The sequence below is a fragment of the Balaenoptera physalus genome, assembly GCF_965194825.1.
Source record: "Balaenoptera physalus genome assembly, chromosome: 4".
NCBI classification, from domain to species: Eukaryota; Metazoa; Chordata; class Mammalia; order Artiodactyla; family Balaenopteridae; genus Balaenoptera; species Balaenoptera physalus.
In genome coordinates this window covers 42,912,344-42,939,257 of record NC_138891.1, presented here as the reverse complement: position 1 = coordinate 42,939,257, position 26,914 = coordinate 42,912,344, and the positions used below count along the sequence as shown (strand labels likewise).

The following is a 26,914-nucleotide window of genomic DNA, read 5'->3' as shown; positions in this document are numbered from 1 at the left end:
TTGAGCCAATTTCTTATAATAAATATCTCAATAGATATGTAGATAGATAGATAGATAGATAGATAGATAGATAGATAGATAGATAGATAGATAATTGGTTCTGTTTCTTGGAGAACACCGGCTAATACAGCCACTTTAGACCAATCCATATCTCAGATACTGAGAGTTCTCATTATTATATTTAATCCATCAATCTTTCTCAAAAATAGGAAGTTTTCACCTTTAAGCTAATTTCTCCTTTCTAAACCTGAACATTCTTATTTTTTTATCAACTACTGTTTTAGCAAAAGTCTTTTAAAAAGATGGGGGCAGTAAAGAGTTCTGTTCCTGAATATGTGATACTGAATTAAAGTATGTTTTATGTTGGTCTGAAACATTAGGGTAAACAATGGGTTTCTCTGAAAAAAAAAAAAAAATAGTTCATAGACAATACAGTTGAGTGATCATAGTTATTGGCACAAAAAGGGAGGACGAGGAGAAGATAGGGAGGAAGAATCGTGGGGGAAGGGAGGGGTAAAGGGAAGGAGGGAGGGACTAATCATATCTCTGACAGACTATTTTAAAACTATATATGTTATAAAAATAAAATATTTTTAAAGTGAAATTGTCATATTAAGCATTGTCTAAGGGCCAGACACTGAACTGATTTACATGAATTATAATCTCATTGAACTCTCCAGACAATAGTAGTGAACACTTATGGGACATTTTCTCTTCTACATGCTTTTTGGATATTAACATAAATAATTCAACATGGTTATTATCCTTTATGGCAGATGAGGAAACTGAGGCTTTAAAGAGATTTAAGTTAGCTCTCCTCATTCACGAGAGTGGTCACGTTGGGATTTAAATATGGGAGGTTTGGCTCCAACATCTCTTCTCTTAACCTGCACAATACAGCAGGTTAAGTGTCACCTAAAAAAAGTTACCACCTCTCTGATTCTTGGTTTACTGTCTATAAAAATAAAATAAAAGCTCCTACCTTGCAAACTTGTAGCAAGAAAAAGAGATGATTACGGAAAACCTTGGTGGTTGTAGTTCAATAAATGATAGTCATTATCGTCATTCTTCTTCTTCTTTTGAAGTTTGGCAGACAGCTCAAAGACCCCAGCCATACAACTTTCCTACTTTGTTTGTTTGTTTGTTTCTAACCTAACAGGCCTAATTAATGAAGAAAATAAAATTCTATGTTGATAGAGGGAAACTGAAACAAAAGAAATGATAGGATAATGAAGGATATCTGGTGCATCTTTGTAACAACATAACCAGGAGGGGGAAAAAATGTTTTCCATTTTACAGGAAAACAGAATTATCCACTTATTCTGAAAAACATAAATAAATAAATATAAAATTACTAAAGGGACTTAGCCAAAGGTATATAGCTAGTTGGTGACTCAGCGAAGACTAAAATATGTAAGTTTCATGAACATGTGACAATCTTTTCAAATATCTTTACAAATCTATTGAGTGTTATGAAGAGTTCTACTCTGGGAGAATAATAATATTTTATGCCACTGTCAACAGGAAAAAAAAAAAAAACAAGAAACACACAACCTAAAATTTGCAAGTTATGTTTTATTCAGTGACTGTACTGAGGACTATAGCCTGGGTAGACAACCTCTCAGATAGCTCTGAAGAAATGTTCCAAAGAGGTAAGTGAGGAGCCAGGATATATAGGAGTTTCTGCTGGGAAAAAACAAGTAGTAGAACATCAAAAGGTTACTGCTAATCAAAAAAAAAAAGACAAAAAAACCCCAGACTTCTCAAGTTAATGATCCTAGTGCTTTTCTATGTACAGGAAGATGCAGGAGTCTGGGCTCACTGAAATTATTTCTTTAATATGCATCTTAATTATCTAGAGCCAGCATCCTGTTTTTCTCCATCCTGAATTCCCCTCAGGGCGCATCAGTGGGGCAGCTCCAGTGGCTTATGGAGGGCAACATTGTTTACTGAAATGAAAGGCAACACTTTTTTTGTCACGCCATCATAAAAATAAGTAGTGCTAATCTAACAAGGTTTAAAAAAAAAATAAGGAAGTGTTAATCTGCACGTAGTGAAAGCAAACCAGAAAGAAGTAAATAAAATTTGCTTCAAATTTCTGTTCTTGCTTTTAAATACTCACATCTGTTATTGCTTGTCTTTCTTTTCCCCCTCCTGATAATAAGATCAATAGAAGAGAATAAGAGTTAATATATAAAGGGAGATATTGCTGATATAGTTAGTTGGAGCCTTATTCTTTTCTCTTGATTCCTCTGATCTTCCATTGTCTTCTCTGTCTTGTCCAAATAGATGTAGATGCACTTTGGACATTGTATGAAAAAGGCAGTGTTTGAGGCTGCTTTAGAATAAATTCTTCAGAAAATCTTTGTTAAACTGGTCTTACTGCTGCTCTGGGAATTTCTGTGTTGTTCTCTTGGGGTCTCTTTATTGCTAAGAACAGCTTTTAACATCAAGAACTGTGACTATTATGATACATCTCATATGTTTGTTAATGATTAATGGGACAATTAGTTCCTTAATGAAATACTGCTTTTCCAATTTTTAGAATAAACTACTGACTCTCATTACTATTATGATCTTTATTCTAATATTAAAAGTAAGAATGGTTAAATGTTAGGGTCTTTCCATTTAAGACTTCAGCCTAAGCATTGCATCTCTGTTAAATTATAATCAGTGATTTGGAGCAATGACACTTGTTCTGCTAGAACACAGCCACATAGGAACTCAAAAAATATATGAATTAGGAAAGAAGGAAGGAAGAAAGGAAGGATGGAAGGAAGGAAGGAAGAGAGGGAGGGAGGGAGGGAGGAAGGGCAATCCTGTTTTTGCCATTCATTTTATAAGAGAGGGGCTGAGTATTTTTAGATTCAGGGGTGTCTCTCCAAAGCATTCCAAAGGTACTCAGTCATGATGTTTGGATTCCTAATTGCTAAAAAGTCATGGAGGAGGTAGCTGGGTCGCTGAAAGGAAGGGAAGGAAGGTAGAGTCCTACTGACAAAATAGGAGAAATGTCAATGGACAGAAGAGAAGATCCTGAAAGATGGTGTTTAGAGAAGGAGGAATCGGGGGAGGGAGGGGAGGAGTAGGGAGCGGGTGAGATAGAGAACTATACAGTTACTTTGTAAACAGTGGCTCTTTTAATTTTTCAGAAGAACCCCACGAAGGCAATATTATTTCCACTTCATAGATGAGAAAACTAAGGTATAGAAATAATAGACAAGTTGTCTCAGACTACAGTTTCTTAGTAGAAAAGATGTTAGTAGAACCAGACTTTGCCCCAAAGTACATACTCTTTCTACCATGCCACCCTAGGCAGGTTTGGGGCTTGAGAAAACTCACATTTCAGGCTATTAATTTTGGTCCCCTGGAGGTAAGACCAATTTCAGGCTGGTCATTTTCAGTGGATTCTCAAATCATGTCCTTTCTCCTTCCTGGTGTTCTGAACTCCAGAGACATTCCAAACAAACTTTCTGGGTCATAAATACAGCTTTTACAAAGTGATCCTATTCCCTTCCCTGTAATATCTGTCCTCAAACCTCCCAGGTTACCTTGAGAGCATATAGTCTTTTATTACTTTTAACTTTTCTTACTTTATAAAGTTTTCTACTCCAGCAAGCAGGTGTCCTTTAGTTATTCAACAGCTGCTTTATGATAATGATGATGAAAGGCCTGGTTCCAAATGTTCAGCTGATACAATTAGAATCACTTTATATTCTTACATTCTTACATTCTAAACAATTTTGCCTGCTTCAAATCTTATTCCCCTTTCCATAAGCTGTGGTATGTCTTAACCATTTGTTATCTTACTATTTCTAGTTATCAGCACAAAGGGAGGATCCTCTCTGTGGGCAAAGAACATTATCTTTTTTTTGTTTTGAATATCCAACTCATCTGTGGTTATATACCACCTTTTTTTTTTTAATTATTTGCTTTTTTTTTTAAATTGTATTTATTTATTTATTTATGGCTGTGTTGGGTCTTCCTTTCTGTGCGAGGGCTTTCTCTAGTTGCGGCAAGTGGGGGCCACTCTTCATTGCGGTGCGCGGGCCTCTAACTATCGCGGCCTCTCTTGTTGCGGAGCACAGGCTCCAGACGTGCAGGCTCAGCAATTGTGGCTCACGGGCCTAGTTGCTCCGCGGCATGTGGGATCTTCCCAGACCAGGGCTCGAACCCGTGTCCCCTGCATTGGCAGGCAGATTCTCAACCACTGCGCCACCAGGGAACCCCCTATACCACCTTTCTTTTCTAATGTTGCTTGTACCTTTGTTTCTTGATTTTTTCTTGATCTTTTCAATAGATAAGTTTTTTATTTCATTGATCAATTCTCCTTATTTTTTATTTTTCTATTTCATTAATTTCTGCTTTTATTTTTAACATGAGTTAACACAATTTTTTGTAATTTCTTCTAAGCTTCTTGGTTTGTACATTGCTTTGCAATAAATACATTGAACGTTGTATGGCTTTTCTATACTCTTCCAATTTTACGTAGGATTTTTGTTTTTCTTCTGTTTCTAAAAAGTTTGTAGCTTCCCATTTGTGCTTCCTTTTAACCTACGTTTAAAGTATTCTTAAATTTCCAACTGTGCTATGTCAATCAGGGGGAAATGAGCTGTGAATGATTTCTGCCACTTAAAATGTGTCCATCTAAAAAAAAAAGTGTCAATCTTTATTTTGTGATCTAGTTAAGTTTTGAGAATGTTCTGTTTGTAATAATAAAAAGAAAACACCTATTCTCCATTTGGGGGTGCAAAGTTATACATAAAGGTGTATCTGTGTGTGGTTATATTACATATGTCATTTAAGATTATTTTTAATGGGCTAGATGCTTCTGCAAGCTATACCAGTTTCTCCCCACCTACAGTTCAAATAATTGCAAGGTCTCATTGCCATTTCACAAACTTTGGGCAGGAAGAGACCTATTTCTATACTTCCACAAATGTACAATCATGGGGAGTATGGGGGGGGGAGGCATGTCACAATCTGATAAGAAAACTAGATAATGAATAATGAGACCTAAAAACCAGTGTAAATAGTATTGACCCCACTGCAACAGGGGCTTCGCGACCTGAACAAGTCACTCTTCAGGGTTTCTATTTCCTCATCTCCCAATGGGGGTGGTCATACTTGTGCTGCCAACATGACAAGGTTTGTCAGGAGAAGCCAGAAGATAAGGAATGTGAACAACATAAAGTGGTAAATAAAAAATATTAGCAGAGGTTGCTACTATTTAGATAAAAGATACAGAAAAGATAAAGATGTAAAACGGCCAACACAGATGCTGCAAGGTGCTCAGTTTCCATTGGTTCCCTTCCCTGGCCCCAACCACCTTCGGCTTCCTTTGGGGACACCTCCTCCGGCTTGCAGTAACCCCCACCCAGTCTCTCTCTTCGTTGCACCGGCGGGTTGGAACCTGCTTCGAACCTGCTGGAAGCGCGTTGTGAAGTGAGCTGAAACCTGCCCGCAGCTAAAATTCGCGCTTCAGCACAATGAGGCCGAACGTGTGCAACGTGTCCTCCTTAGGCGATGGAGGCTGACGGGCAGATGTTGCCCGAATGCTCATTAATCAAAAGACTCTTTCGCCCCGGACCCCACTAGGTCTTGGGCAGAGTCTCGGCTACACAGATATCGGGGCTGGGAGCCTCAAGGTCCTCTGCGCTCTCAGCAAGCAGCCGCGGCGTTCAATCTAAGCACTATGTCCTCGGTAGAAAAGGAATCGATGGTGTTCTGGATGTTGGTTTTCAGGGAAGATGCTCTTCGCGGTCCCGCGCCTCCTCGGGAAGATAATTGAGCGCCGAGCGCGAGCGCTGGGGTCGCCGGTCCGGGAGCCGCGGCAGCCTGCGCCGCGAGTGTAGGCAACGAACCTCCCAGCCCTCTCTCCCCAGTTTGCCTTCCTGCCGCAGTCCGGGCCCAAATTCTCTTCACTTGTGAGTGAGCACACACAAGTTCGCTGGGCACGATCCTTCCATCTGCTTTCCCGAGGGGGTCCAGCCTTTCAACGATTAACCGCCCAGCCAACGGGGAGGAGGGAAGATGCTGGATGGAGGGAGTGGGGCGGGGAGAGGCGTTTTGCACGTTCAAAGGCACCAAAATTAACTGCCAAAGCTAAAAGGGTTTGCTTTCTTCTGTTTTTGACAGACGAATGCGGTGGGATGCCTGCTGGGCCGACTGCCGCCCCGGCCCGGAGCCCTGGGCTCACTTCGCAGCCTGCCGCTGAGTTTCAGACCGCAGTCCTCAGCATCCGCCCGGCTTCACCCCCTTGCCGAAGTCTGCAGATCGATGGATGCTGGGCGCAGGCTTTCCCTAGGCGGGTTAACGTTGGCTTAGGCTAAAGCCCCAAGGCTCCCACCTTCGCCTCCTGTTTATCTGCCCGCTCCCACCACTACCACCGAAGTACGTGCCCCTCCGGTAGTGTCGGGGCTCCGATCCGAGCGAGGGGGAGGGCGCCTCCCCACCCCCTCCTCCCCATCCCCGCCGCGACTCGGGGTTTTACTGCAGCAGCCGGAGGTGACAGCGACGCCTTAGCCTCCTCCGTTGCTCTCAGAGCCCAGGCTTCCCCTGCATCCGGAAAGCACCCCCTCCTGAGAGGCTGGTCCCCGGAGAAGTGCTAACGAGCTACAGGAAACCAAATTTAAAAATGTAGAAGTCGCTGGGCTGCATTCCTCCGAGGACGAGCCTGGTCGCCCAGGACTGAGAGTGGCAGCGTGTGGGAAGTTGGGACCATAGAGCAAGGGGGGGAGGGGAGTGGTGCAGCCGGCATTCTCTTCTGGACGGAGTCGTTGGGAGCAGTGCGGTTGGACACAAGTTTGCCTGGGAGGGTTTTCCTTTTGTCAATAATTAATCACCGGAATCAGTCTGGCAGAATTGGAGTTTTAGCAATAGTGCAGAGGGCGGGGCCGAACACCTAACTCTTGGAGCCTCGAGGTGCCCAGCGCAGTGGGAAGCTCGCAGCAGCTGGGGAGGAGCCAAAGCATTGGTGCTCACCTAAGGCGCAGGAGATACACCCAGCTGGGAGGTAAGCATCTTCCAAATATCTGCTTGAACTGCAAAGTAGCTTTAGAAGGATAGAATTCCTGTCTTTATAAGGAAAAAATAATACCAAGCCATAATGCAATGTATCAGCTTATTATTTAACTGCATTAAAAATTTTAAGAATTGAATGGGCTTTTCCATTTGCCTTTAACTATGTTAGAAACTAAGATGTTTCACTCAACAGAAGCCAAACTTTATTATTAAAACTTTCCCAGCCAAAAGAAGAGAAAATTACTTTGTTAATTACTTTCATTATTTATCTTTGTATAGTTCAGTAATAACTATTCAGAGAAATGTCATTGGGAGGTTCTTGATTTCATTCTTAAATACGCATCTTTATCTTGTTTCCTGCTCTTATACAATACTTTTTTGCCCATAAGCTACTTGAGGCAATAGTACACACAAGTCAACTGACCAAAAAGTGAAGAGTTTCCAACAAGGAATACTTTGTAACATTTTTTCATGATTATTAAGCAGGATGTATTTTCTTAAAGATGATTGTGTTCATTTATAAGTAACTAGACTTCTAAACCCAAGTAGAAAGGTACATATAGATAACTTTGACATGGGGGTGGGGATGTGGTATAATAAAGAAGGGTTTAGATAAGAGCAAAGATTCTAGATCTGTTTCAACTAAAATGACATTCAACTGGTTGGCAATGAACATATGAACCCAGCCCTTGATCAAATAAAGAATTTGAAGAATTGTTAAATGTAAGTCTTAGCCTTAAAACTACAAATAAATGCACCAGGGAAGTTGGGAAAATTGTTTTTCTACAAGACTTTGTGGCCCGGTAGTTCTTTTGAATTAAACAAACGTTAAGAAATACATGATCAGTTTTGCTAGTGAATTTTTTAGATTAGTGCATAAAACTAATGAGGTTTGAAAAATTTGATTTTCACATCTAAATTATTCCTATGCTTTTTAAAACAGGCATCATTTTGATGACTGTTTCAATGGCTGTGACGGTTTTGCACATAGATTACTAGAGCAACAACAAACATGTGAAATGTACTGTCACCCTCATTACCCAAAGATTTCTATACAACTATTTAATAACAATAAATTAACAGTGGTTTGTCAAACCAAATGCATGGGCATTCTAGAAATTTAGTGGATATGAAGTTGAAAGTCAACCAATTCTCAACTTCAACTGGTTTTCTTAATCCACTGTTTGTAAATTTGCAAATACTTTTGTAAAAAACTGTCTTTTGTAATTCTATACCTACTATATCAGTATAAACTATTTCACCACCAAGTATACAAGATGTAAAATCTTCATTAAAAATTATCCAAATGGGACTCAACTTCCAGAATGGTGGTGTGAGGAGCTCTGTGAACCCACCCCTTAGCAAAACAACAATACTATAACTTTAAAATTACTATTGAAAATTGTAGGTAAACAACTACTTAGTCTCTAGAAATTGTCCTGAGGAAATACAACAAATGAAGAAAAATTTGTTCAAGACAATCCACTAAATTTCTGTAAGAACAGCAAGAGTTTGGATTTTGAACCACAACTCACTTCCCTGCCAACCTGGATGTGATGGTGCTCCACTCTGAGGTGGGGGGTACAGCCAAGAACACAGGACTCCCTCTCAGCCTAGATCCCAGCATAGGGCTATGGTATATCCCTGGGAAAGCAGGCCACGAGCATCTCATCCACCACCAGTGTTGCAGAAGCTCTACCCTAGGCAAGAGCATGTGAAAGATCTGAGGCTCTCCTTCCAACCATCCTGCATTCTTAACACAAAAGAGGAAAAACTTAACAACTAAAAGACAAATAACCCATTTAAAAATGGGCAAGGGATTTTAGACATTTCTCTAAAGAAGAGGTACAAATGGCCAATCACCGAAGAGGTTCTTACTATCATTTAGTCATTAGGGAAATGAATATCAAAAACACAAGATACCACTTCACACCAACCAAAATGACTATAATCAAAAAGAAAGAAAATAACAGTTGTTGGAGAGGAGGTGGAGAAATTAGAACCAGCATATATTGCTGGTGGGAATGTAAAATGGGTGAGTTGCTGTGGAAGATAAGTTGGTAGTTCCTCAAAAAGTTGAACATAGAGTTACCATATAACCCAGCCATATAACCCATATAATTCCACTCCTAGGTATTATCCAAGAGAATTGAAAATCTAGGTCCCTGTAAGAACTTGTGCACAAATGTTCACTGAAGCATTACTCATAATAGCCAAAAAGTGAAGATAACCCAAGCATCCATTGACTGATGAATGGATAGATAAAATGAGATATGGAATGGAACAATAGAATATTATTCAGCAATAAAAAGGAATAAAGTACTGATATGTACTATGGCATGGATGAACATCGAAAAGATTATGCTAAGTGAAAGACTATATATTGTATGATTCCATTTATATAACATATCCACAATAGGCAAACCTATAGAGACAGAAAGTAGATTAGTGGTTGCATATGCTAGAGGGGATGGGAGTGGCAATGAGCTGGAATAGGGAGTCACTGCTAAAGGGTACAAGGCGTCTTTTGGGGGTAACAAAAATGGTCTAAAATTGATTAGTAATGGTTGCATAACTTTGAGTATACTAAAAACCACTGAATTGTGTGCTTTGGGTGAATTGTATGGTGTTTGAATTATATCTCAATAAAGCTGTTTTTAATAAATTATCCAAGCTATTAAAAGAACATGTGGGTTTAGAACTTGGAGTTCATGAATCTTCATGTGCCACCAGACCAATAGTTTATGTGAAGATCTTTCCTAAGGGCCACATGAGATAGATGAAATAATTGAGTGACACAGGGGATACATATTATATGATTTGCGTATGTTTACACACCTGCCCAAGCTTTTCTCTGTTTAGAAATGTCAAATGTCATTAATGCAGTCCTATAGAGAATTTGTTTGCAATGCCCTAACTTTTTGGACTCATCCACTCATTATATTAATCCAAGCTCAGTGAGGCCAGCTGTTCCTCCTGTTTCTAGATAAGTCTAGTTCTTTATCAGTTCTTTAGGCCAGTTGTTGAGAGAGGCCACAGTGGGTGAGAGAGGGAGGGTACCTGAATCTCAGCCAAAAGTGTACTTGTCTGCCACTCAGCCTAACCCGGTTTCACTTGCACTAGATTGGCCCGGAAGTAGAAGTCTTGGGGGTAAAGGAAGAGCTGGAGCGGCCACTATAGTACTCAGAGCACCCTGATGTGTCACTGCTGGGAAGCATCTCCAGTGATTATAATAATCTCAAATATAGACGCTCCCAAATAATTAATATTCTCCTCTATTCATCTTCTATATTTTGTGTTCCCATAAGCTACCCGATCCTGTAAAGAAGTGTGGAATTGGATGATAATGCTTTGTCCAGAAATGGGAATATAATATTAGTGAGTCTGAGTTTCATGGGGATATAAGCAACACCTGAACTTGTTGCCAGGAACAGTTATGAGTACACTGAGCCAAAGTATACCCTTAGCTTTAGGGATTCAAGTAAGTCTACCTGCATCAGGAAACCTCAAGATTTTCCATTCTCACCAGGCCAAGCTTATCCTTCCATGCACAAGTTTAGAAGAGCATACCATGCTGATGAAAATGGGTTTCACGCAGTTTTTGACTATCAAAGCTTTTGTAGAGATCCTATTGTCATATTTTGTCAGATTTCTAAAAAATAATTTTAAATGTCCAACCAGTTGTCTATAAATTAAGTACATGTAGGAAAAACCTGATCATAGTTATTACTTATTAATATTGTTTTGATTGGGATTAATAATTCTTTAATTCAACATATTTATTGTGCATCTACCCTGCACCAGGACAATTCTAGGCCCTGGATGAGTAATAAACAAAACAGACAAAAATTCCTACCCTTCAGGAGCTCAAATTCTAGAGGGGCTGTCATATAAATACGTAATTTTTAAGTGAATTATACAGTGTATGAGTAGGAGATAAGGGCTATGGAGAAAAATTAAGCAGGGAAGGGAACGAGGTACAATTTTAAACTGTGGCATCAGGCTAGGAAGTAAAATTATGTAATTAGATAATATAAAGGTCATGTATGGGATGGGCCATAAGGATTACCTGCTCCAAGTTAACTTCTCCTCCGAGGAGCTTTGGTTTCCCCTTCCCGTCAGCATTGTTTTACTACCTTGGATTTACTGCTGTTGCACCAAAGAAAATATTGCATTAGCCCCAACATTCCAAGCAAGCACAAGGAAGACATAACTTCATGTCTTTTCTAAAGAACTACAACCTAAATAAAACACCGCCTTATGACAACAAAAACTCTTGTTAAGGGAAATCATTAGCCTGGGCTTTCAGTTTTCTTGTGGCCTTTCTCTCTTGCTTTGCCCTGGATTCTTGTAGTCTGCCAGAGGATTGTGTGGTAAATAATTAAGGACCACTTTCCCAAAGCTAACACCTTTTGAAAGAGTGAAGAGGGTAGGGGAGAGTTTGAGGGAAAGAAAAATTTCCAGGACACTCTGGAAAGGTGAAAGGAGAACAAATCTTTCAGAACTACATAACAGAGCATGGAACCCCACAGATCAACTGGAAAAAAGGAGAAAAGCAACCAGAGAGCCTCTGCTTTCCCAGACCGTCCTAGAATCTCTCCTCAGGGCACCTGGCTTAAAAGATACCTGAGGACACATTGTTCTAGTAAAATATAATGGGTGTGGCAGATCTCCTGAAATAGAACTTTTAGAAAATGGCTTAAAAGGGAGCAAGGACTTGATTTTTTTTTTTTAAGTCAAAAGGGAACATTTAATTCAGGCTTAGAGGAGAAGCATTTGAATCAAATTAGAAATAAGTCAAAAACCTCCCTGTTATAAAGGAGTTATTATGGAGCATTAGAATTCTCATTCATTTAGTTAACAGATTTTAATTGAGCAGCCACTATGTGCCAAGTACTGGGGGAACAACACAGACCTTGCTTCAAAGACCTTTCTTTCTTGAGGTTACCTTATATGCCTTTTGTTACAAAATAGTCAAAGCACACAGTGATGAGGACAAGAGCTTTTTTTTTAATTGGGGTATAGCTGTTTTACAATGTTGTGTTAGTTTCTACTGTACAGCGAAGTGGAGTTCCCTGTGCTACACAGCAGGTTCTCATTAGTTATCTATTTTATACATATTAGTTTATATATGTCAATCCCAGTCTCCCAATCCATCCCACCCCTCCTTTCCCACCTTGATGTCCATACGTTTGTTCTCTATGTCTGTGTCTCTATTTCTGCCTTGCAAACTGGTTCATCTTTTTGACCTGCCTGTCCTGACACCCCCTTCTAGGCTGGGTTAGAGCCTCTTTCTATGCCCCAGAGTACCCTACACTTCCCTATCATAGCACTTATCGCACTGTGTAGGATACTTGTGTAATTGTCTCTCCTCTTCTCTAGAAAGTGGCCTGAGGAGAGTGAGTATGTCAGTCTTATTCATAGTTTATATCCCTAGTACATGCTTACTGAATATTTGATTGGATGGATAGATGGATGGATGGATTCATGGATGGATGGATGCATGCATGCGTGGTGATTTGTCAGGTTGTAACCAGAGGTCTTTGCATAGAGAGGCAGTCTGGCAGAGTAGTAATTAAGAGTGTGTGCTCTACATTAACTGTGAGACTTCGGGTTAATATTGAAATTTCCCAATGCCTCAGTTTCCTCATTTGTAAAATGGGTATAGAAATAGTGCCTCTATTATAGTGTTGTTAAGTGAACTGTCTAAGGTAATACATATAAAGTTCTGGGACATAAGTTGCTCAATAAATATCCGTCATTATTACCAATACAGAACGGCAGTTTCCTGGGTGACCGTCTGCTACTGAAATATTGTATCCCTGCCCTTTCAGCTCTATTATAAGATCGAAGGATGTCCATTAGGAATTCCAAACTAAAGTTATCACTTTGGGTTCAAGATCTCTGAAAAGATTAAAAAGAGAATTTGGGAATGAATATAAGTAGAATATTGAACAAGAAAATTTGAAGGACTAGAAAAAGAAAGAAAGAAAAAAGCTCAAGATGGCACGTCCAAAGCAATTTTTCTTCGGCAATAATACCTCTACTGCTCTCACACCCACCAGCCAAAGTGCCAGTTCATCTCTGTCTGGAACCTACTTGTGCCTCACAGAATGTCATGCCCAATAAACATCAATAAATGTTCACTGATGCAGAAGAAGACAGAAAAATGGAAAAAAAATTTTATTTGAAGTCAAGCCTTATCTAAACCTAAGAGTGTTATATTGTCTTTTTTGCTTCTTTTTAAAGTTTGATAATCCTCTTTTTGTGTAAGATCTTTAGTCAGAATTATCCTAGTGCCTCCTCACATGCAGTGTTTATCTATTACCTCCTAAATAAGATGAAATGCCAACCTGTGACCATTTATGGAAACCTAGTAACTTTAATACTTCCCTCTACTGCTTTTAAAGAGAATTCTCTTGGCCTCATTCCCCAACCATGGGGGAATCTCATGTTTTTATCTTCTTCTAAGAATCTCATGTTTTTATCTTCTTCTAAGAATAGTAAACTGCTTCTTAGTTGCAGCATGCAGACTCTTAGCTGTGGCATGCGGACTTCTTAGTTGCAGTGTGAGAACTCTTAGTTGCGTCATGCATGTGGGATCTAGTTCCCCAACCAGGGATCAAACCCAGGCCCCCTCCATTGGGAGCTTGGAGTCTTACCCACTGGACCACCAGGGAAGTCCCGGTCATTAAATTTTTAATAGGATATTTTATTGTCTAAAACTTTAAACAAAGAAAAAAATCAGTCAGGTTGGTCTAGTTCTCGTCTTGATGGGCAGGAAAATCAGGTTGTAATTCAGGACAAAAAAGTTGTTCCATAGGTTTCCTCCATTTAGGAGGAAACCCTGATGCAAACACAAAACAAATGATATGGTACCCTCTCCCCACCCCCATGACCTACAGGGAAAATTCTTTCTCCCAGACTCATGTGAGCCACCATTTTACCTACTTACATCATTTGTGTCTTATGGGTTCAATAGAGTCACCCGAAAGGAATCTCTTAGGAGAAGAAATAAAATGCATGTAGAAAATAAGAGTAACAAATAATATTGTGATAAAAGTTACCATCTTTGAGCCGTTATTAAAACCAGGCACCATTAAGCATCCTTTACCAATGTTGTGTAATCTTCACAACAACACAGAAATAACTAACCATCTCTGTGTTGGTGATGCCGTAACTGACGTTTACAGAGGTTAAACAACATCCAGAATATCACACTATAGCAAAACTCCAGTTTGCCAATTTCAAAATCCATATTCTTTTATTATGGAAAAAAATTTAATGAAGCAAATCATTCTCCAATGGGATATTGAATGCTATTATAGAAATAGTACCTTAGATGTGGTGAAAGCTTAGTAATCTCTTCTTAAACCCTTCCTTCGGATGGGTAGCAACCCACAGAAGGTGCTGTCTAGACTCTGTTTGAACAGTTCCCAAATGGAATTCTCACTACTTCAATCAGCCAACACTTTCCCCTTTAGATTACTCTTAATGTTTAAAGTTTTTCCTGAGTTTTTTGTTTTTGTTTTTGTTTTTGGCCATACCACACAGCTTGCAGGATCTTAGTTCCCCGACCAGGGATTGAACCCGGGCCACCGCAGTGAAAGCGCCGAGTCCTAACCACTGGACCGCCAGGGAATTCCCCAGGTTTTCCTGAGATTAACCTCTGAAAACAATAAAACAATTCCAAACCTTTCCCTCCATAATAGTTTGTAACACCATTTAAAACCTCTTAAATCTTTTAAGACCTCCTTGATATGTTCCTTCCCCAAAATCTTCTTGCAATGTTTCCCATTGGAAACCTTCCAGATTTTCGCCATCTAGCTTCCTGAGGATGTGCTCAACTTGCTGGAGTGACTATTTTCAGCAGCTAGAAGGATGCTAATCAAAGCCAAGAGCTGATGGCACAGTACTTCTATAAATATATAAGAATATTGGTGCTACGGTCTGAATGTGTCCCCCCAAAATTCATAGATTGAATCCTAACCACCAAAGGAGATGGTATTAGGAGGTGGGCCCTTTGGGAGGCGCTTAGGTCACGAGAATGGGACCTTCATGATGACATTAGTGTTCTTAGGGCTCCAGAGAGATCCCTTGTCCCTTAGACCATGTGAGGACACAGCCAGAAGGTGGCAGCTAGGAACAGGAAGAGGACCTTCACCAGAACGCAACCGTGCTGGAGCCTTGATCTTAGACTTCCCAGTATCCAGAACCGTGAGAAATGAATTTCTGTTGTTTATAAGTCTCCCAGTCTGTGGTATTTTGTTATAACAGTCCAAACAGATTAAGACAATTGGATCACTTGTTTGTCAACCATTTCACAACACTACTGGCTCATAATGAACTTGAAGTCAAGTAAAATTCCTTAGTCTTTTTTATTTGAACTGATCGTGGGCCACATTTTTCCCTATCTTACCCTTGGACAATTGACTTTTTGAACTGAAGAACAAGACTTTGTATTTTTCCCAAAGTTTTACCCTCAGTCATTTTTGGGACTCTGTAATCTGCTAAGTCTTTTAGAACTCCACCCTGTAACTTTGGTTCATCTGCAAATTTGATCACCCATACTTTCTATGACATAATTCAGATGGACAAAGATGCTACAATGGTCAGGGCAAAATGCAGAGCCCTGGAGCTCACCACTAAAGACCCACTCACCATCTTTACAATGCTTCAGCAATTACAAAACACTTTCACAAATATTATTTCATTTGATTCTTACAATTATCCTGTGAAAAAGATATTATCATCATTCTATATTTGAGAACAAAGATTCAGAAAGACTATCTAACTTGCCTGATGTGACACAGCTAATAAATGACAAAATAGGAAACAAGGCTTAGGGCTTCTGACTGTTTCCAGTGCCTTTTCAAAGACAGATGTTTAAATACAGTGATTAACCTAATCGCTTTTTCCTTTTTTTCCCCCCACATAGATATCAACAGAGACTAATTAAAATTATGAAACCCTGTCTACAAACAAAATCTCACCCAGAAACCTAGTGTATAAAGCAGATTAAAAGCAGGCTACTCTGATCGAAGTGAGATGTGAGATGTGAGGCTCTGAGCTTCTGTCTCTCTGTCCCACCTGGGGCCTCTCCTCAACCCTGCCATAGATGGTAATGTGGCACCTTATAGCCCTCAGAGTACATTGGGAAATCACTAGCCGATGGCATGTCCTCAAAGTAAACTTCTCTAAAAATAAATGTTAAAATAAGGCCAGCTACTGATGCTTTGTTTTTATAATACATTCTAGAATTTTGTGGGAGATCATCTCTCTAAGAGGTTTAATAATCTTTGACACAGAATAGAATTGTTTTAAAGTTTGAAGGCATCTGGGTTTATTTAATTCAAATATTAATTTCACAGATGAAGAAGCTGCAACCCAGAGAGGAGAAGTAACACACACAGAATCATTCCTCAGGAAAGCAAGGACAAGAACCCAGACCTGGACCCTACTAGGCAGGTAGATTCTTCTGATTGATTATATCATAGAGTCTCGCTTTTAGAAATCTGCCCCTTTTGCCTATAAGATGACATCTTTAACAAATGAAGCTTCTGGTTCTCGCTTAAGCAACCAAGAAACATTTATGATATAGTTGATATTATAATGGCAGTTAAGATGATACAAAGGACTGAAATGTGGCAATTAGCTTTAGTAATGAGGCCTTGAAACCGTGGTTCTTCGCTTACAGACATTACAGGCTCCTTTGAAGTGTATACCAAAAAATGTATATGCAAAATTCGCAAGCATTTCAAGGGGTTCACAGATTCCACAACCCACCTGCCCCCAACCAAGTTCTTGGCCTCCTGGTTAAGAACCTCTGGCCAATTTCAGTACAAATGCCAGTGTCAGGATTGCATAGCACTAACTACTGTCTTATTTATGGGTTTGCTGGTTAAAACTGCTTCTGTTTCGGCATCCTTCATTTTTTATTTAAATGGAGCCGTATCTTATCCTGGAAGACCTCTGATACAAGAAAGGAGTAAATGTTTCAGAAAGTACTTAGCTAACCAGATGGGACAAATGAAGAGAGAAATATGATACAATGAAAACATTTTCTTAAAAAAACGTTAATGAATGTAAGCCTGGTCAGTGTTCATATGGGACATTCACTTTCTTTCTGCTTATTTTATTTTTAAGAAAGAAAGAAAAGGAAATAGAGTGGAAAAAACCTAGACTAACACTAGCCACCTACCCACTTTTATTAAATCTATAGTAAATGGGGAAAAAAGAAAAGGTAGAGGGTGTGGACAAAAAGAAACAGATTTATCTTCTGTTTCTTAATCCTTCTCTTTTGCTGCAATATTTTAAGAGATTTATGATTTTGAAACAGTTGGCAACAATTTCTTCAGTTCAGAATAGTTTGGGAAGCTCTGCTATTACTTTAAAGTTACTGATAATGAGGCTTGATTTTTCTAATTCAAAAAATACTTGTTGGACACTTAGCATTTGTAAAGTATTTATAAAGGCATTTTCGTGATAGAAAGAGCACTTTGGAGTGAGAGAATCCCAAGACTGGGTCTCAGTGTTGTTTCCCCCTTGGCTTCTGACAGTAGTGAAGTACAAAAACTTAATGAGTCTCAGTTTCCTCATCTTTGAAATGAGGCAATATACTTTTTTATCTACTTTGTGATAGCCACACCAGAACTGAGTAAACATTCTGAAGAATAATCTCTCTAAAAGTGGCTTCTATCTTAACAACTGATAAAGTTGACACATTCTGCCTTAAAAATGATCTCATTCTCTTCTGTTCTTTGTCTGGTATTCATAGGCTTAGCAATAGTACATTAGTATAGTGTATACTAATCATAACAGTTAACATTCACTTAGGCCTTCTTCCTATGTTTTATTCTTTATACTTTACATCTTTTAATCTTCCCAGAAATTGTATGAATGAAGTTCTATTATCATTCCTTTTTTTCCAGTAGAGGAAATTGAGTCAGAGGGGTTGAGCAACTTAGCCAGGGTCAAACCCAGACAGGATCCAGAGCCAGAGCTCGTAACTAACTACTCACCACACTGCCTCTCGGGAGGATTCTCACCCAGCTGCCCATGTGGTCACCGTGAGACTCTGGGCCTCAGTTTCTTCATCTTTAAAGTTGGAATCATTTAAGTTAAGCATTTAGCCAGTGCCTGCCACAGTGGTACTTAATAAAAGCTGTTTCTGTCCCCTGAAGAGAATTCCACATTGTACAATTCTAGTGGTTTTAAGGAAGAGATCTGAATTCATTGCCTAGGGCTGCTGTAACAATGTACCACAATGTTGGTGGCTTAAAACAAGAGAAAATTATTCTCTGATAGTTTTGGAGGCTAGAAGTCTGAAATCAAGATATCAGCAGGGCTGCAATCCCTATAAAGACTCTAGGGGAAAATTCTCCTTTCCTTCTTTCAGCTTCTGATGGCTTCTTGGCTTATGGCTACATAACTCCAACCTCTGCCTCTGTCTTCACTAGCCTTCTCTTCTGAGAACACTTGTCATTGGATTTAGGACTGACCTGGGTAATCCAGGATGAGCTTTTGCAGAGATCAGTAACTTAATTACTTCCACAAAGATACTTTTTCCAAATAAAGTTACATTCACAGGTTCCAGGATGTGAACATATCTTTTGGAGGGCCACCATTCAACCTACTACAATATCTTAACCCAAATATCTTTCTATATTGGCAGATTTCCTCTGGTATTCTTGACAAACAAACCCACATTTATTCAAAGAGGGAAAGGAACATTTCATCTCACCCAGTTTGAGCATATAGTTAAATTGGTTTCAAATCTATTGGTTGAAAATATTTTTCTTAATATGCCCAGTTGCCATTAGCCTTCTCCACATTTACTTGAGAATCAACAAAGTTCTTAGGAAATGAACAATTGTTACTCATTTAAAAGAATAATCTTGGAGCTCAGCCCTTTTCCACTTTTCACTAGAAGCATGCAGGTACCCATGTACCTGGGAGCAGGTGAAAGAGAATGAAGCCAGAATAATATGTCAATGCTGTTCTGCCCAGGAGAATGAGAAATCCACTAAGCTAAATTGTCATTGAAACTTTTTTCTTTTGTTATTTCACTTAAGTAACTCATTTCTAAGTACAAGATTGCAAAATCTAATTAATTTAACTGTCTAAAAGCAATGACATGTCTTGAAATAACTCTATTACTCCTGCCTTTCCCTTCTCACCTCCCTCTGCCCCATTTCAGAAACTAGCTGACCTAGAATGCTAACCAATCCAGTAGGGAAATGTCCCTTGATCTGGGGGTTGGCAGAGAGAACACCTCAACAATGCTGTGTCTATCTCCATGACCCTTGGAGTCAGGCTAGCTCTCCACTTATTTTCCTAAAAGCAGTAATAACTGAGATACAGAAGCAGGTCAGTTGAGGGCAGTAAAAAAGCAACAGGCTATCTTACTATTGTCACAAAAAAATCACACCTATGAAAGTTCAATGTCGCTGGTCACCAAAAACACTGAACTCATCACCAGAAGCCTTCCAGACAATGTAATAAGAAATAAAGAATAGGCCAGAAGAATGAGAAGGAGAAGGAAGAGGGGGAAGAGGAGGAGGAGGAGGAAGAAGAACAGAAAAATAAACAAAAACAATAAAAAGTTTTATGAGCAAATCTATTCAATGCTATCCAAAAAACTGCAAAAAACACAACCCAGAAAATTAGTATTAGAAAATACTATTGGAAGAGTCTTGGTTGACCAGCTGCCTATGCAACCGGATTTCCTTTGGCAGAACACTGGGAACAAGCGCTCAGCAGGTATGCTTCTGACAAATCATTATTGCAGTAACTCACCTTCCTTGCCCTCAAACTCTTCCTTGGGAAAAAAACGTCTTCTATTTCTGAAGACATATGAAATATAATGACAATAGTCAGGGATGAGACAAAAGCTTGATTTTTTTGTGCTCAGGCTTCTAGCTTCTAAGAAAATTGAGTCCTTAGGAACAAACAGTAAGCAGGTATTTCCTTTACCAAAGTGTAGTTTTGATGGCAAAGAGCTGGGGAAGAAAAGAGAAAGGCAGAACTGTTATAATGTACATGGCGCATAATTGCCAGGAAAGGGGTTTGTAATGACAGTAGAAAAGTAGTTTCAGTCGAACGATTTAGCCACTTTTCCACCCTTACTCCCTTTTAAATACTCTGGGTTTGGGGATCTTATGAGCTCTTTATTTCACATCCTTGTCAAAAACACATAAGCATATCACAGAATTTTAATTCCCACAAGTACTATAGGGAATTAAACTAAGAGAATTTCACTGATGCCAAGAATCAACCTAAACAGGTCAACACTCCTCTCAGAAAGATCTTTGTAGTTCATCAGTTTCCAATTTTCCTCTTATATCATGAAAGCCAAGAAGAAGGGAACCCCAACTGGAACCTCACAATTATTATTTGAAGACGTTTGGGGTTATTCATTTACTTAGTTTTGGATGGTACATCCAAGCAATTTTGCTAGACTAGTAATGCCCCACTACAAATTGAGACTCTCAATGACTTTTTTGTTTTTTATTTATTTATTTATTTATTTTTGGCTTTGTTGGGTCTTCGTTGCTGCGTGCGGGCTTTCTCTAGTTGCGGCGAGCAGGAGCTACTCTTCGTTGCAGTGAGCAGACTTCTCATTGCGGTGACTTCTCTTGTGGAGCATGGGCTCTAGACGCGTGGGCTTCAGTAGTTGTGGCACATGGGCTCAATAGTTGTGGCACATGGGCTTAGTTGCTCCACGGCATGTGGGATCTTCCTGCGCCAGGGCTCGAACCCGTGTCCCCTGCATTGGCAGGCGGATTCTTAACCACTGAGCCACCAGCGAAGTCCCGAGACTCTCAATGACTTTTAATGACTTTTAAAAAATATTGTTCAGACTATTTTTAAAGTGTATTTTTAAATTTCAGTCCTTCTTAATTTTTAGAGTTATTCACTGACATTTAAAATTCTTAAATTGTGGTAAAATACACATAACATAAAAATTTACCATCTTTGCCATTTTTAAGTGTACAGCTCAGTAGTGTTAAATATATTCACATTGTTGTGCAACCAGTCTCCAGAATGTTTTCATCTTGCAAAACTGAAATTTCACATCCAATGAACAACTCCCAATTTCTCCCTTTCTCCAGCCCCTGGTAACCACTATTCTACTTTGTTTCTATGAGATGACTACTCCAGATACCTCAGATAAGTGAAATCATACAGCATTTGTCTTTTTAGGACTGGCTTATTTCACTTGGGATAACATTCTCAAGGTTCATCCATGTTGTAGCATGTGTCAGAATTTCCTTACTTTTAAAAGATAAATAATATTCCATTGCATGTATATACTATATTTTGTTTATCCATTCATCTACCAATGGACATTTGGGTTGCTTTTGGCTATCTAGAATAATGCGCTTTAACATGTGTATACATTTAATGAATTTTCCTTTTGGTCTGCTTTTATTCTCTCCATTTCTTTTTTTTTTTTTTTAATCTTTATTAGAGTATAATTGCTTTACAATGTTGTGTTAGTTTCTACTGTATAAAAAAGTGAATCAGCTATATGTATACATATATCCCCCATTTAAACGGTTATTAACATCTTTAAGTCCACTGTTAGTGTTGCAACTCTGTTTACTTTTTACTTCTAAAAACAAATTGGCAGTCCCTGGGAACAATATCTGCAGAAGGAAAAAGCCACCCAGAAGCTATATTCTTTCCTCTTTCCTTAGGATAATGGGGTTTTTCTTTCTTTTTTTAAAAAAAATAAAATAGTAATAAAGAGGTTCATCCTAGGAAATGACATTACAGTTAAAATCTTGACCTGGAAGCCTTACTCTCCACTCCCAAATTGGCAGGAATAAAGAAGGATACTTTTCCTGTTTCTTTTTATTTTTGGCTACCTGGCTTGTAGGATCTTAGTTCCCCGACCAAGGATTGAACCCGTGCCCTTGGCAGTGAAAGCACGGAGTCCTAACCACTGGACCACCAGGGAATTCCCCTTGCCCTGTTTCTATATGAGTCAATGACAGGACACCAGGAACAAGGCAAGATATGTCGTCTCCTATTACAAGTTTCTCTTCCTATTCATAACATCTACTCAGCATTAACCTATGTGCTTCTCATTTTTAATTTCACTATATGTATCTCCTTTTTGATGGCCACACAACATTGAAATTGATCTAACGTGAATTTGGTATTTCCTAAACTATTATGAAATTTTCTGTTAAAGTCAAATTCCAAGTTTCCTTTCCCAGCCAGAAGTCCTTCATTCATAAATCCCTCTAGAGTCTGTCATAAAATGCCAAACAACAAGGACTGCTTTGAAATTACAGTTACTCAACGCTCACTGTGATGCCCAGTGGCCTCAGCTGATAGTTGGACGAGAAGTACATGTTTTCTGTTGTTCTGCCTTTGTTGGTGTTAATGGAAATTGGAGGCCAAAAGGTTGGTTCAGATCTCCACAAAAACACTCTACTCTTGTGTATTACTCAAACCAACACCATACCAACTACAACTTGGCTAAATTGTTGGTGAGACTTTTTCCTCTTAGTACACTATTTCAGTAACTCACTCACTTCTAAAATTATAAAACGTTGAGTAACTTAGCTGCCTAAAAGCAGAAGCATGCTTTGACTTACAATTGTTCGTTTTTTCCTCTTTGAGGAGTCTATAAATTGTGCAAGCAATTCATGAATGTATAAAGAAAGTTCCTTAATTGCCCTATGGTTGTTTGATTTGCTTCTCTGGCTTTGATTTATCACAAACTTTTAAGTTGGTTTTTTTAGTTCCCTCTTAAGACTTGGACTTCAAATCCATCACTTCTGGTCTGATTTCCAATATTCACCTCAGTATCAGCATGAAGAATTGCTTGCCAAAGGGTGACTGGAGAGCATTCTAAGATGACAAGGAAATTCCCTGGAAAATGTTAAGCAAGAATAGAACCTTCTGTGAGACACAGAAAACATTACAGTCACCCGCAGAAAACTTAGAGCAAGACATCTGGAAACTGGGAAGCCAATAAACTATTGTTGTGTCTGATTCGTACATAGACACAATGTGAGGTTTTTCCTTTAATCATACAAATTTGTATCTTTGTGAATCAAATTGTGTTTACATAAAGAAGCAGTTTGTGATCAGGTCTCCAAGAACCATGACACAAGTTTGTGCAGTGCACAGCCCACACAATGGAATGTGGTGGCCCTGCCCAACACACATTTAAAGATTTGTGTAAAGATTGCAATGTCTTTCAAATAGTGGTTTGTGTTAATGGTTATATACATGTGTTGTTTTGTTATTATTTCTCAATGTACCAGGAAGTTCATTTAGCAAACAAATAAGGGCTGAGGGGTTTTTTTCCCTGTAAAATAGCCAAAGCACTCCATTGTTGAGGTAACTGTTATAGAATATTCTATGAAGACTCTTTGACTCTATAATTTAATAAAATCTTGCAAGTAGTTTAAAGTTGTACCAATCCACAAGGAACAACAACAAACACTACTATTACTATCATTACGACTCTTACAAATATTTCTAAAGAACTCACAAACCATCCCCACATTCCTTACCATATCACTGAGACAGACTTAGAAGCAATTATCAATTATCTTCATTTTACACAGAGAAGCTGTGACCCAGAAAGACTTTGGAACTTGCCCAAGGACACAAAGTAAAATGAATGAATGAATGAAGAGAAATAAAGAGAAAAAAAGATGAAGAGAAGAAAAGATGAAGAGGAAAAAAAGCTGTAATAGAATTCAGGTCTCCAGATGTTCTCATCCTGGGATTTTTTCCCATTAGAACCACTTTTCTACCAATCTTAAATTTTTACTCACCTAGAGTAAGCCCTTGTAAAAAGCCATTTTAATGGGATTTAAAACCACTTTAGAAGTGCTTTTTATTCCCCCACAGAGTCCATGAACTTTCAACAGTATTGGAAACTTTAAAAGTATTTGTCATATCAGTACCAGTTCCCTTTCATCCTACAAAAAAACAGATTGTACTGAATTTGACAGTACTTAGAAAACAATCTGTCTAAAACTTATTGCCTGAAAGCAGACAATGAGAATTCATAAGTACCTTTTATGTATCCCACATTGTGCTATGGGAATATTAAATAAGTACAAGTGTGGTCCCTACCTTCTACAACCTTACAATTCAATCAGCCAACCAGCCAACCAGCTCACCAGCCAGTGTATAAGTATCCCACATTCCAAGTACTGGGGGTATAGAGATGACCGTGGCATATTCCCAGTATTCAAAGACCTCATAGTCTAATGGGGAAACATTGTACATGGCTAATTATAATACAGTATAAAAGCTACAATGGTAACCCATAAAAGAAAGCAATATACATTCCTTGGGAAGGGTGGTCTCCTGAGAATGTTTCATAGAAGAGAGAACATAGAAGCTACGTCTTGAAAATAAATAGGATTTTCTCTAAAAGAAGAGGGGCACAAAAATATTTCTAGAAAATAAAAGAGGATGAACTAAAACATGGAAGTTTAAGAGTGAACGGCATTTAGCAGGAGAGTTCAGAGATGATGCAGGAGAGGTGGAGGGATCAAACTGTGAAGGGCCTTACATGAATGTTTCATTTCATAGGAAATGGAGAGCCACTGAAGTATTTCAAGCAGAAAAATAAATCTGTAATTTTAGAAAGTTAATTCCAGCAGCAGCATGGAAGATTGTAAGGTGAAAAGGAGACAAGTTGGTAGGCTATTTCATTAGTCCAAGTGAGAGACAGAGAGAGTCCACAGCACTGCCCAATAAAATTTTCTGCAGTGATGGAAATATTCTATACCTGTGCTGTCCAATATGGTAGCCACAAGCCACATGTGGCTAATGAGCACAAAAAATTTAAATTGCCACATATGACTAGTGTCTGCCAAACTGGACAATGCAGAGACATCTTGGAGAAGCTAGCAGTTGAGATAAGCCTTAAAGGAGGGTTTTTCCAACTGCAGGTTACAATTGGTGGGTTAAGAAATCGATACGGTAGCTCACGATTGGTATTTTGTAATGAATGAAGACAATAACATAGAACACAGCAAAATGAAACTGAATGGAATAGAATGGAATAAGAAATAAAATATCAGCATGCAGAGTATTATTTTGAGAGATGTTTATTTCAGTTATATGGGTATGGGTATGTGTATGTGTATGTGTATGTGTATGTACCCTGGATCAAAAGTAAAATGTACTTTTCATCTCTATTGTGTTTGACAATATTTGAAAGCCAGTCCTTTATGGAAGACTGTTATTTAATTATGTTCGAAGTTATGAGGAAGAGTTTTCCAGAAAGGCAGAACAGCATAAGCAAAGTTCATTGGAGTTTGGAATAAGGGTAACTCTGGACCTTTCAAGACTTTCCTAATTATTTTTTTGCCTTCAAAAAATTTTAATAGACTTTATTGTTTAGAACATTTTTAGACTTACGAAAAACTTGAGGTAATAATACAGCGAATTACCATATACCCTGCACCCAGTTTCTGCTATTAACATCTTACGTTAGTATGACACATGTTACAATTAATGAGCCAACGTTGATATGCTATTATTAAAGCCAATACATTACTCAAATTTACTTAGTTTTTACCTAAAATCCTTTTTCTGTTTCAGGATTCCATCCATTACACATTACATTTCATTGTCATGTTTCCTTAGGCTCCTTTGGGCTGTGACAATTTTTCATACTTTGCTCGTTTCTGATGATCTTGAGAGTTTTAGGTACTAGGAGAATTTAAGGTCAGGTATTTTTTAAGATGCTCTTCTGTTAAAATTCGTCTGATGTTTTTTCTCATTATTAGACTGAGGTTGTGGGTTTGGGGGAGGAAGACCACAGAATTAAAGTGCCATTTTCATGCCATCATATCATGGATACCTACTACAAACATGAGTTATCACTGTTGACGGTGGCCCTGATCAGCTGGCTGAGGTAGCGCTTATCAGTCTCCTCCATTGTAAATTTACTCGTTTTTATCACCCTTTTTCACACTGTACTCTTTGGAAGGACATCACTCTGCTCCTTCTTTAAGTGAATTACTTAATTAAAGGAAGCCTTGAACTTGAGTAAATCTATTGAGTTCTTTCCAAAGAAAGCTACTTCCGAGTACAGACACAGTCTCTTTTTAGATACAGCATCTCTCTCTGCAGCAGCAGGCAGGATACTTTTTCCCCTTCTCAGGTTTTCAAGTTCCAAATATGAAGCACAAAAAAAGCTGGGTGATTGACGTAGAATTCCAAAATAAGTTGAGAACGAGATAACCCAAATTCAATTGCAAATCCTTCTGACTTTTCTCTTCAGCCCCGGATTCTGACATTTTAGAAGGAAATTTAAACCAAAATGTGTTAAGTCTTTTTCCCCTCCTCAGGAGGGAAGGTTCATTTTTAGCTAATGTTTAGAAAGGGAAATCCCTTCCTTAGAAAATTCAATAATTTGGAGTACTTTCTTTAGGCAGAGGAGGGCTGCAGGATGAAGTCTTTTGCAGTATTCCCAAGGAAAACGCCACCCTAACAAATCATCTGCTACTCATCTTTCATTGTGGTTGCCTAACTTTTTACCACTCCTGTTCCCATGGAGAGAACCAAAACCAAAAAGCCTCCTGAGCAAGCCCAGCCTCTACTTTTGCCACCACCCTGCACATTCCTTTTACAGCGTTCTCATTTCGTGACTCATAGACATGGGTTCATGGGAGCATGTGGGTTTTTTTATTACTCTATTTATTCTAACCTTCTTTTCTGTTCAGGCCAGAAGAAAGGCTTGCCCCTGAGTAATGTGGATCACAAGTCCCCGGAATTCTCCTTCTCATTGTGAGAGAGGAGATTAAACTTTACTTTTCCCCACTGTACACAAAACTAGTGAGAGAAAAATACATTCAGTGACATTCAGAAATAAAAAATAGCCACTTACTCTCCAATCAAT

General features: G+C 38.8%; 1 protein-coding gene across 4 annotated transcripts in view; it reads left to right on the top strand.

Annotated features, from left to right (window-relative positions):
- Positions 1 to 2,816: 2,816 nt before the first annotated feature.
- The window catches only part of SPTSSB (serine palmitoyltransferase small subunit B), a 33,653-nt gene continuing 9,555 nt past the window's right edge, over positions 2,817 to 26,914 (top strand). The window contains exons 1-3 of one of the 4 annotated variants that reach the window (XM_082458471.1): positions 2,817 to 7,012; positions 15,129 to 15,237; positions 16,392 to 16,484. The gene's annotated coding sequence lies outside the window, so the exon portion shown is untranslated. Of the gene's footprint in view, positions 7,013 to 15,128; positions 15,238 to 16,391; positions 16,489 to 26,914 lie in introns of all 4 variants that reach the window. The other 3 variants (XM_082458470.1, XM_082458473.1, XM_082458472.1) reach the window with 3 other exon arrangements.